Source organism: Polistes dominula, unplaced genomic scaffold (assembly GCF_049000335.1).
Source record: "Polistes dominula isolate Pdom_NZ unplaced genomic scaffold, Pdom_raw_medaka contig_80, whole genome shotgun sequence".
In the NCBI taxonomy this organism is placed as follows: Eukaryota; Metazoa; Arthropoda; class Insecta; order Hymenoptera; family Vespidae; genus Polistes; species Polistes dominula.
The window spans coordinates 278941-290673 of record NW_028301111.1 but is presented as its reverse complement, the minus strand read 5'-3'; the positions used below and the strand labels follow the sequence as shown (position 1 = coordinate 290673).

The following is an 11733-nucleotide window of genomic DNA, read 5'->3' as shown; positions in this document are numbered from 1 at the left end:
TATATTTGATTTATTATTAGATTATCCCCAATACTGATACATTTAAATTTAACTCTTATTGGTCGTCAGGTTTAACTAATTAATTATAATTAATTATAATATAATTAATATAACATAATATAATTAATTATAAATTGGTTTTGGTAAAATATGCCTACTGAATTGTTCAGTATTATAAGAAAAATTTATTATTTATTAAAAATAATGTATTATTTTTTTTTTTGAAGGAGTACTAAAATTATATAAAATTATTAATAAATTATTAATAACATATTTTTATTTGTAAGTCACGTAGGAAGTGACTTACAAATAATAAGGGTTAAAAATATAGTTACTTTTGTTTCTATTAGATATTAATTTAACAAATTAAATAACCGTGAATATTGCTCTTAAAATCATTGAATTTTTATTATAAATTAATTAAGTATATTATTAATAATATATTTATGCATAAATACATATCTATTCTAATATATGGTAATACAAATAAAAATTTTATGTCGTTATAGCAAAATAAATATATTCGATTTTTTATTAGATATTCCCAAAATATATTTAAATTTAATATTTAAATATTTAATAATAATAATAATAATAATAATATATACATTTAATAATAATATTTAATATATAAATTTATATATTTAAATTTAAATTTAAAACTTTTTTTTATTTTAATCAAAGATTATTAGTTATTAATTTAAAACATTTAATAATTGTGAATGTTGCTCTTGAAATAATCAAATTTTTATTATAAATTAATTAAATACATAATTAATAATATATATATATATACATATTTAATGTATTATATTACATAAATAAATTAAATATGTATCATATTACATTATATATAAAGGGACACCACTAATGTGACTGCTTGAAATAAGGTGACTTTTCGGAATTTTTTTAAAGAAAACTACTGCATGGAATGTTTTAATTTTTAAAAGAGATATTCGCGGATATCTAATGAATATATGAACAAAATTTTGGACCAAAATATTGAAAATTATGCGAATAATTCGCAATCTCCAGAGGCCCCAAAAAGAAAGTCTCCTCACTACTACAGTTATAGCGTTTCAAATTTCGCGCGAAAACTTGATGATTTTTGGCCTGCCAAAATTACATTTTTTATTCTATCGAAAAACTAGAGATACATGGTATGAAGAAATATATATAAAAGAAGCTGCAATAAGAATCAAATCGATCAGATGATTTGTCTTTGAATTATAATTGTAGCAAATTTAAAAAATGTAGTTACGAGAAAAATGCGTTTAGTTACTGATTTGATCGTTAGAAATCAAGAAATATTAAATGGCTGTAAAACTCAAAAACTATTTGAGATATGTACTTAAAATTTTAGTATATTATTTTTAAAGGTATAGATTACAGAAATATGCAAAAAAAAAAAATTCGTTTTTTTCAAAATTTTGACTCCAGTGGTGAACTTTAAAATTGTGTAATATATAATATATTATATTATAATTATATTATATTATATTATATTATATTATATTATATTATATTATATTATAATATATATTTATGTTTATTATATATATTAATTTAATTTAAATTAATATTAAATTAAAAATAAATAAAAATAAATTATAATTAATTAAATTATATAATAAATTATATATTATTTATTATATAATAATTATTTAATACATATTATTATATAAGCATAAATACATATATAATTCAGTATATGACAATAAAAATAAAAATGTTATGTCGTCTATACAGCAAGATAAATATAATTTGATTTATTATTAGATATTTCGCGAAAAGTAATATATTTAAATTTAAAAATTGACGCGCGCATATTAAACGTAATACCACGTGTCACATATAGATACAAAAAAGAAGCAAAGAGATTCGTCAAACAACGAATTCGTTTCTAATCGTATATTTCCGTATACGATCGTTCAGCGCGGTAACGATGTAACCAATAGAAAGCGTCGTTGTATAGTGGCGCCGACTAACGGATCGCGTACTTTTTCAAAGTTTTTCCGATGAGTTCTCGCGCCGTGAGTTATATACGCGGCAATCTTCGAGACGGCGTTGTGTGATGTGCATTATTCACTGTGTGTTGGTGCCGCGTTTCTTCTAATTGTGCATTGCATCGCGTCGGCGCGTTTTTGTGAACTTCTTATTAGTGTTTTCTTTTTATTTCTATTTAATAATTACTTGTTATATATACAAACAAACATATATACATTATATTACCAACAGTTATCATTACCTTCAATTTATTTCTAATCCATTAAAGACTTCATCAAAAGTGATTTATTAACATTCGATAGAAAACATTCAATTAAAAAGGAGAAAAAAAAAGAAAATGAAAAATTTACATTATGTCGACATTTGACAACACTTTTTTGTGGTGAGTTTTTGAATCCTTTCATTTTTTGTTATTATTTTATCATTTTGTTGTATCTGCATATGTTCTTTTTTTTTGATAAATGTATATATACATTTACGCGCACTGACGTATGCACGCACACATACGTACATACACATATGTATGTATGTATGTACGTACATGCATACATATTGCAACGAGCCACGTTGCACTGAGAGACGATAAGAAAATTTGCATTTACTCATCTCTTTATGATCTTCAATCGTTGCATGTGATAGGAACGTGCCTCTTCTTGACACATCCCCCCATACCCCCTCCTCCCTCGACTATTGGCTCACCCTCACCCCTCCACCTCCCCCCTACCCCCGCCTCCTTTTACTATACTCTATCGTTTCGTCCATAATTGTTCTTATTTACTTTGTTTTTTTTTTTTTAAACTTATTTCTCAGATATCAGATCACTCGTTAACAATTATTGATTTGATCTAACACGTTTTGTATCACACTTTAATCAAGAATATTGATTCACGTAGTATTTGTGTATCGTATTTTTATTTTGTTGTTTATTAATGAATTTTTTTCTTTTTTTTTCTTTTTCTTTTTTGTATCATCTCGTAATCGTATATTTTATATTATTGATACTTTAATAAAAAAAAAAAGATAAGATTGAAGATACAGGTGAACGAGATTAAAATTAGAATTATCTTTTTGTAATCATTTTTTTGTAAATAATTTAATCAATTATCTACGAACATTTGGATTCGTTCGTCGGTATCTTTCATCAATGATCGGACGAATTAAAAGACGAGTTTAAATAGCTTTGAGGTGATTGGACGAATGGGTGAGCGAATCAAAAAATGATAAAAATGAAAGTCAAAAATGGTGTTAAAATGAAATATTGTAAAAAGTTTTTCTTCAGGTTTTTATTAAATGTATTTTTTCTCCTGTTTTTTTTAGTTAATAATTATTTCAAAAGTTTTGATAAAAAGAAAAAACAATTAGAATGTTAACATGTATTTTTTTTTTTTAACGTAAGTATACAGTATTTACATTACAAATGTGTAAGTAAACAAAATTTCTCGTTAAAAATGTCTTCTGATTTTTATTAAAACATTATTATCGATGTAAATAAATTATTTATGAGAATTCGTTATTTTCCTATTTTTTTCTTTTTCTTTTTTTCTTTCTATTTTCTAATTCTCTTTTAAATGAACGCGCAATATTTGATTGGTAAAACGATTATCCTTGAAAAAAAAAACCGATTTAAACTTCGTGTAATGCGATTATATAAAAAAAAAAAAAAAAAAAAAAAAAACAAGAAGAAGAAGAAGAAGAAAAAAAAACAAAAGTTCGTGGAATTTGATAATTACACGATATATTCGAATACAACGATTTTCCATTATTCCGTTGAAATTTTCTCGTTATTTTCAATGATACTTACTTCCTTATTATAAATTATCATAAGTTGTATGTATAGTGGTTAAAATGGTGCCTTGTGACATCTCATTTTTCGCGAGTATGCATTCTTTCATAAAATACGAGTTTTGTTTCACGAAAAAAAAATGAAAAGAGCACGTACTTAAAATTTGCACGCCCACACATAAACACACATATACATACTAACATACATATATATATATATATACATATATATATATAATAATTATATATTATAATAATAATTATTTTTTTTATTATTATTATAATTATTATTACTACATATAATATAATATAATATAATATATTTATATATATATTATAATAATTATATATTAAAATATATAATTATTATTAATTACTATTTTTTTTATTATTATTATAATTATTATTACTATATATAATATAATATAATATAATATAATATAATATAATATAATATAATATAATATAATATATATATATATAATATAATAAACTATAATATTAATATTTTTATATATAATATAAAAAACTATTAATATTGTATTATATATTATAATAATTATATATTAAAATATATAATTATTATTAATTATTAATTTTTTTTTATTATTATTTTATTAATATATAATATTATTAATATATATATATATATATATATATATATATATATATATATATATATATATATTATATTATATATACTATTATATAATATATTATATATACTATTTTATAGTTTTTTATAATATATTTTATATTATATATAATATAATAAACTATAATATTAATATTTTTATATATAATATAAAAAACTATTAATATTGTATTATATATATATATATATGTATGTATATATATGTGTGTTTATGTGTTGGTGTGCAAATTTTAAGTACGTGCTCTTTTCTTTTTTATATATTTTTATATTTTTATATATACATATGTATATGATTGAATATCCAATAATATTCGTAATCAAATACACAAATATCAAATTATATAATTAATTACAATATTTTCTATCGTAAAGTATTATGTAATATTATTATATATTACAGACAGAAAATTTCAAACCTTAAACATTAACGTAATTAAATTTATTGGTAGAAAATAAATTAAAAAAAAAAAGAAATTGTATTGAAAATTAAAAACAAAAATTACTTAACGCTCACAACGACTGATAATTAATTCTAAACCAGTTTGATAATGTAACACGTATGGTATGTATTTAGGTTAATGATAATGAAAATGAAGATAATATAAAGTCCATATTCTCAAGGTCGTGAAAATATTTGTTTCACATAAAAGGGGGTCAGTAAGTGGAAAAGATTGAGAAGCCTTGTTACATGACATAGAACAAGAGTCCGTGAATCCCAGACCTTCGTTATTTGATAAAAGTTGATAGTTTGTCAGCGCATGCTCCTAACAAAGGTAAGAACGATGACAACGACATGTAAGAACATTATGAAGTTTGAGTTACTGTGGCTTTGGCAGGTAAACGGTACTAAAGTTGTGTAAAATATCGATCTAAATTCATCAAATAATAAAGTGTGATTTTTCGGTATTACCTTTAGAATATTATTAAAAATTATATCATTCATTGCCAGACACTTAACATTGTGGCAACCTCTTACCAGACACCCTGAATGTTCATGAAATTATAATTTTACTTACGTTATAGTATAAAAGCTGATTTTTATATATAATACTTGAGTAATAATTAGATGATGTTTCCTCATTAGCCAGACATTTTTGATAGTTCCAACCCCTTGCCAGAAGAGATTTGTAATTAGAATGACTTATGCAAGTAAACTTTTTAGCATCGTCTTTGATACCTGTTATCAGTACCTGATAAATAGAAGTGGATTTTCATCTAGGTCTAGGGAGGTAGGATCAACCTGTTCAAGCCTTTTTTTTTTTTTCGTGTGATTTGTTATCCAGGGCGCTCAGTCCTTGAACCATTGTGCCCGGTGTTCAAGCCTTATTGAAGAGTCGTTCGTTGGCAGTTGGTCCATGGATAGACGAAACTCTTGTGCTTACCTTTACAATTGTTAATTAAATTAACATTATTTTTATTAAAACTTTTTTTATATTTTTATTATTTATTATTATTATTCTAATGAAAACTTTAATTTAAAAAAAAAATATAATAATAAAATTATAATATACAGTAAAGAGCATAACTAAACCAATGATCCCACTCTAGTTTTGTATAAATTTTTATTTATTGCGAAGAATATAAATAATGTATAAAAATAATAAAACTTAATTATTATTAATAAAAAAATAAATAAAACTTACTATAATGTTCATTTTTTAATATTCATTTACATTCTTAGCAATAAATTAAGATTTATACAAAATTAGAGTGGAGTTATTGGTTCAGTTATGGTCTTTACTGTATATAATATAATATATATAATATAAAATATAATAATAATAATAATAATAATATAATAATAATATTTTTTTAATAATATATAATAAAACAATAATATATATAATATAATATATAATTCATACACATAATATTAAAACAATGTATTATTATTGCAATAATTATTAATAATATTATAATATTATTAACATTAATATTTTATTATGAATATATTATTAATTAAATAAACGAAAAATTTATTATATTATTATCATTATTATTATTTAATAAAACTTTAAGCACTTTATTTAGAATACATAAAAGACATTTAACGTTACATAATATTTTATAAGTCTTCATTCTCTTTCTCTCTCTCTCTCTTTCTCGTTCTCATTCTCTTTCTGTTGAACACAATTCGATCGAACTCCAATTAATATCTATCGAGTGATGATTTTTAACTCGTCTTTTATAACCAATCCCCCCATTCTCCCCCCTCTTAACCCCTTCTCATTCCCATCACTCTTCATATCGCAAGATTGGATTTATCGGTGTCATCATAGCGATGCAACTCTTAGTGAATTGTTTTTATTACAGATTGAAGTCATAAAGAATTATGTTTTACTCTTTGAGAGAAGTTTCATTAAGAGATAGAAAGAGAGAGAGAGAGAGAGAGAGATAGAGATAGATGGAGAGACAGAGGGAGAGAGAGAGAGAAAGAAAGACAGAGCAAGGAATCCATTTAACCGCTTCAGATTCGAATTTTTTTTTACGTTTAAGAAAACATTATTTTTATAATAAAATATTAACTTAATTCATATGATTATAAAAGCAATAATATACTTTTTATTACAAAAGATTTATTTATTTATTTATAAATTGTAAATGTATATTTTAAAAGGTATATATGGTATTTAAGCAATATTTGTATTCTGAGACAAAAATCAGTACACGTGAAAGTTTGATGATGAATATCTTTTGAACGCTTAGTTTAATCGCCAAAACATAAGACACCATTTTTATAGAGCAATTAATTTCCTACAAAAATTTGTATTGTGCACTTTTTAATAGTCATTTAGTAGTCGCAGCTGTATTATAAGTCGTTATCAGTTGTAAGAATACAGTTGCTCATTTAAGTTGTAACCGTAAAATTGTGAAACTATTATTGTACTTTTTCTAATATCTGTTTTAACACGTTCACTCTGGCGCGTACCACCGGTGGCCCGCGCTTGACTGTCCCATCGGGCGGCGTATACCACCGGTGGCTCGCGCTAGACTATCCCATAGGGCGGCGTATACCACCGGTGGCTCGCGCAAGACTGTCCCATAGGGCGGCGCGTACCACCGGTGGTCCACTTTAGTCCAGGTTTGAACAAGCAAAAATCACGCGCCGCCAGATGAAGCGTATCTTAGATTCCAGTGCCGCCCCACAGCGCAGACACTGAAAATCGGCGCCGGCGTCAACGTGTTAAATAAATCTTATTAGTAGGATTAAACTGGGTGTATGTTCACCTCGTACCTTTCACCCTAAATGAATTTCCCTATATTAATATATTATTAAATACTGTAGTGCATTCAGCAACGAAATCGTTAGTAGGTTTTCCGGTAACTTCAGATCACACTCTTCCAATTGTTATGCAATTCTTAAAAATTTGTTTAAGAATTCTGACATAGTTTCATTCTGTGACTTTTTTTTAATCTAAATAATTGCTTAAATAATACACTTTGTCTCATTGGATTTTTGGATTCATATATATCTTTCAATGATTTCCATATTTCGTTTGTGGTAGTAGCGTCTTTAATGTATAATTAAACTGATTCGGATGTATGCTTAGTATTATTTAATCTATGGCTTTCTCATCTTTGTTTTGACATTCGCCCTAGTCACCTTCAGGCTTTATGAACTCTCCGCTAATGTATTTCCATAAATCGTTAAACCTTAATACACACTTTTCATTTGTATTTTCCACGTTTCATAATTTGTGCTAGTTAACTTTTGAATTTGTTCTATCCTTCCTAAGTTCATTTTGTCTTTGTGGATTCTTACTTCTTACCTTTCGTCCTTCACGTTGTCTTCAAACGTGGCCGTTACATGTAACACGTTATCCTTATTTTCCACTTCGTTTAATTTTAATCTTTTCCTTTCACTATTCGTCCTGGGCCTATAATCTGTTGGATTTATTTGTCGTGAATCGAATAGAAAAGAATTATGTGTATAAGAAAAATAAGATAGTTTATTATAAGTTAAGTAACGGTTAATCTAAGTTCAAAAGAAAGAAAGAAAGAAAGAAAGAAAAGAAAATAAAAGAAAATGAACAACTTGTTTACTCGTTAGCGTACAAAATCCGAATAATCCGACGTAAGACACGTAAGATAAGAGCTCTTCTAGTTAATAGGGACCCTATAGGCACCGTGCGTGATTGCAGCGCCATGGTAGCGCCATGGTATCTATGGAACTAAAAGACGCTGCTGCTGAGGTTTTTAATATCTAAACGTATAGGGCTTTGCGATAACAATTCATTTTTGTTAATAAAATCATTTTTTTTTGCATGTCAAACTATGTGACAATAAAATTTCAATCTTGTGCAATTATGATACAAAAATTACCGCTAAAATGTAAGTATAATTAATAATTTAAAAACAGTATGAAAGCTGTAGCGTTTACTGTAGTAAATAAAAGGTTAGATTATAGCCACAGTAGATCAAACTTTAAATAATATTGGCAAGCAGATAAAGTACGATGTGACATTGTTATAAAAAAAATAAATATTTATGTAGGAGAGTTTTAAGTGTCGCAGATGTAGACGAAAATCTAGTATTCAGTTCTTTTCTTTATATTTTATTTTCTAAAAAGGAAAACTCTATTATACATTTTTATAAAAATATCATAAAATGAATTGTCACACGTATGTTTTGTGAACACCAAAATAAAAAACACCGTCTTTTACTGCCATAGTTATCCACTGCGTGCGCTAGTGTACATTTCGGCTTCCCCTACCATGACTTCGCACGGTGCCTATAGGCAGTGCTGTCAGATCGTGGGTAAATCTTACCCTCTCCTGTGCCACTGGGATTGCACACAATGAAAGTTTTCCATGTCCGTGTGTTTGGAATATCGAGGAAAGCCGAGTGTAACCGAAGTTGGCGGTTGGCCACGAATTGGCACACTATGAAAGCGACTCGTGTCCATGTGTTCGGACGACACGAGTCGCTTTCATAGTGTGCCACTCCGGCGTGCCCGCCAACTTCGGTTACACTCGACTTCTTTCGAAATCCCAAGCACACGGACATGGAAAACTTTCATTGTGTGCAATCCCAGTGGCACAGGGAGAGGGTAAGATTTACCCACGATCTGACAGCACTGCCTATAGGAGGGACGCGCTATACACATTGCTGGAGGACAGGAACTCGTGTAGTCACATGATTGCGCGCGAATGATTCAAACATTTTAGTCTGTAAACAAAGGATAAGTTATAGGTTAGGTTTGTACATTTATACTTGTTATTATTAAATGAGTAAATTAAACTTACACTTATAGAAAACTACTAATAAAAAAACAAAACAATTAAACATAAATATCACAATAAAAACTATAAGTATTCCAAACTTAAACTAACCACAGCCGTTAATACATACTAAAGATAAACATGACTGCGCGATGCAACGGAAGCTGTCCCCCCAAATTTTCAGCCTAGCAATGTGTATAGCGCGTACCTCCTATAGGGTCCCTACTAGTTAATAGGGATCCTATAGGAGGGATGCGCCATGTACATTGCTGGGGGACCGGAACTAGATTTTGCGCGCGAATAATTCAAACATTGAAATAATTATGAAATAATGAATTGCATCAAATACTGAAAAAAATGAACTATATTTAATGATAATTAAAAATTTATATTAAAATAGAATAGGTTAAACGAGAAAATTATTATAAATTCAATAAGAAAGACTTAATTAAGTTTGATTTGATAAAAGGCATTACAGTATTTTGAAATTTCAAAATAATCTGTAGGAATTTATACAATTTTGATAAATATAATTATCTACTATATATATTATATTAATAATAATAATAATAATAAGACAAATATATAAAACAATTAAAAAATAGATTTATTTTAATATATTTTTATTTCTTAATGTGGTACATGGTCATAGTTTTACTCGAACTGAGATTTGTTTGCTTAAAATTTTGTAAATTTTTGCGATTATACCTACGCGATGGTATAAGGTATTTACGGTCTTGCGTAGTTTTTGTTGAACTTTTGCAGTAATTAAGAATACATTGTCGAACCATGATTATTCATCACAAACAATAAGTCTGTAAACAAACGATAAGTTATAGGTTAGGTTTGTACATTTATACTTGTAATTATTAAATGAGTAAATTAAACTTACACTTATAGAAAACTACTAAAAAAAAAAAAAAAACAATTAAACATAAATATCACAATAAAAACTATAAGTATTCCAAACTTAAACTAACCACGGCCGTTAATACATACTAAAGATAAACATGGCTGCGCGTTGGATCGAAAGCGGTCCCCCAAAATTTTCAGCCAATGGCACATGAGTTGAATATGAATGGCGCATCCCTCCTACAGGATCCCTACTAGTTAAGTCTTCGACCCGCCATCTATATGTATATTGGGGTGGGAGACAGAAATCAGTACACATGAAAGTTTGATGATGAATATCTTTTGAACGCTTAATTTAATCGCCAAAACATAAGACACCATTTTTATAGAGCAGTTAATTTCCTACAAAAATTTGTATTGCGCATTTTATAATAGTCATTTATTGTCGAGTTATAAAATTCATAAAAAAAAAAATGAAATTTGTCTTAAAATAATCAAACTTAAATCTTCAATATCTTTCAAATGGTGAGGTTTACGGAAAAAATATAAGATACCTTTTTTGTAGAGCATTAAATTTCCTACCAAATTCGTCTAGAACATTTTTCTGTACGATCAATTAATGACGAGATATGAATTTTATTCTATTGGACTGAAAAAAAAATAAAAAACTGGGATGCGGAGGATCTTCCTATTAAAATGAAGAGCTCATATTTGGTGATAATTTTTTTCAGGTGTCTAGCAACCCATTTTTCCGTGGCACTTGTAAAAAATAAAATAATTGATTTTTTTAACCCACCCTAATGTATATGTATGTGTATGTGTATGCTGACACACTGATTACCGCCAAATTCAACATATATTAATCTACATAATATAATAATAATATAAATATTTGTATAAAGTATTATGTACATTAAAATGTGCACACAGGGTTCGAAGGATTAAAAAGGGTTGTGTAATTTTATATTTCAACCGGGATTTTATGTTTGATAAAAAAAGAAAAAGAAATATAAAATTATTGCTTACTCACATTTCACATTCCTATTTATATATACACATACATATATCTATCTATCTATATATATATATATATGTTAAACGTCTTGTAGGATAAAGTTGAATCATTAAGTAATAATTAGTATCACGTAATAGAGAGAATGGATTATGAGTTTATTTAGTTTAGAAAAAAAAAAAAAGAAAATAAGGAATGATACT

At 26.5% G+C, this 11733-nt stretch overlaps 2 long non-coding RNA genes across 3 annotated transcripts; both read right to left on the bottom strand.

Moving 5' to 3' along the window:
- Positions 1 to 5017: 5017 nt before the first annotated feature.
- LOC107072754 (uncharacterized) lies at positions 5018 to 9214 on the bottom strand. 2 transcript variants are annotated; one of them, XR_016177998.1, is made up of 3 exons: positions 6502 to 9214; positions 5635 to 5826; positions 5018 to 5554 (listed from the first exon to the last, which is right to left on the bottom strand). It is a non-coding gene; the product is annotated as an uncharacterized LOC107072754 (long non-coding RNA). The 2 variants fall into 2 exon arrangements; XR_016177999.1 differs by having other exon boundaries at positions 8215 to 9214.
- A 1058-nt stretch (positions 9215 to 10272) lies between these two features.
- LOC149031104 (uncharacterized) lies at positions 10273 to 11088 on the bottom strand. Its single transcript, XR_016177997.1, has 2 exons — positions 10559 to 11088; positions 10273 to 10481 (listed from the first exon to the last, which is right to left on the bottom strand). It is a non-coding gene; the product is annotated as an uncharacterized LOC149031104 (long non-coding RNA).
- Between the last annotated feature and the right edge of the window lie 645 nt (positions 11089 to 11733).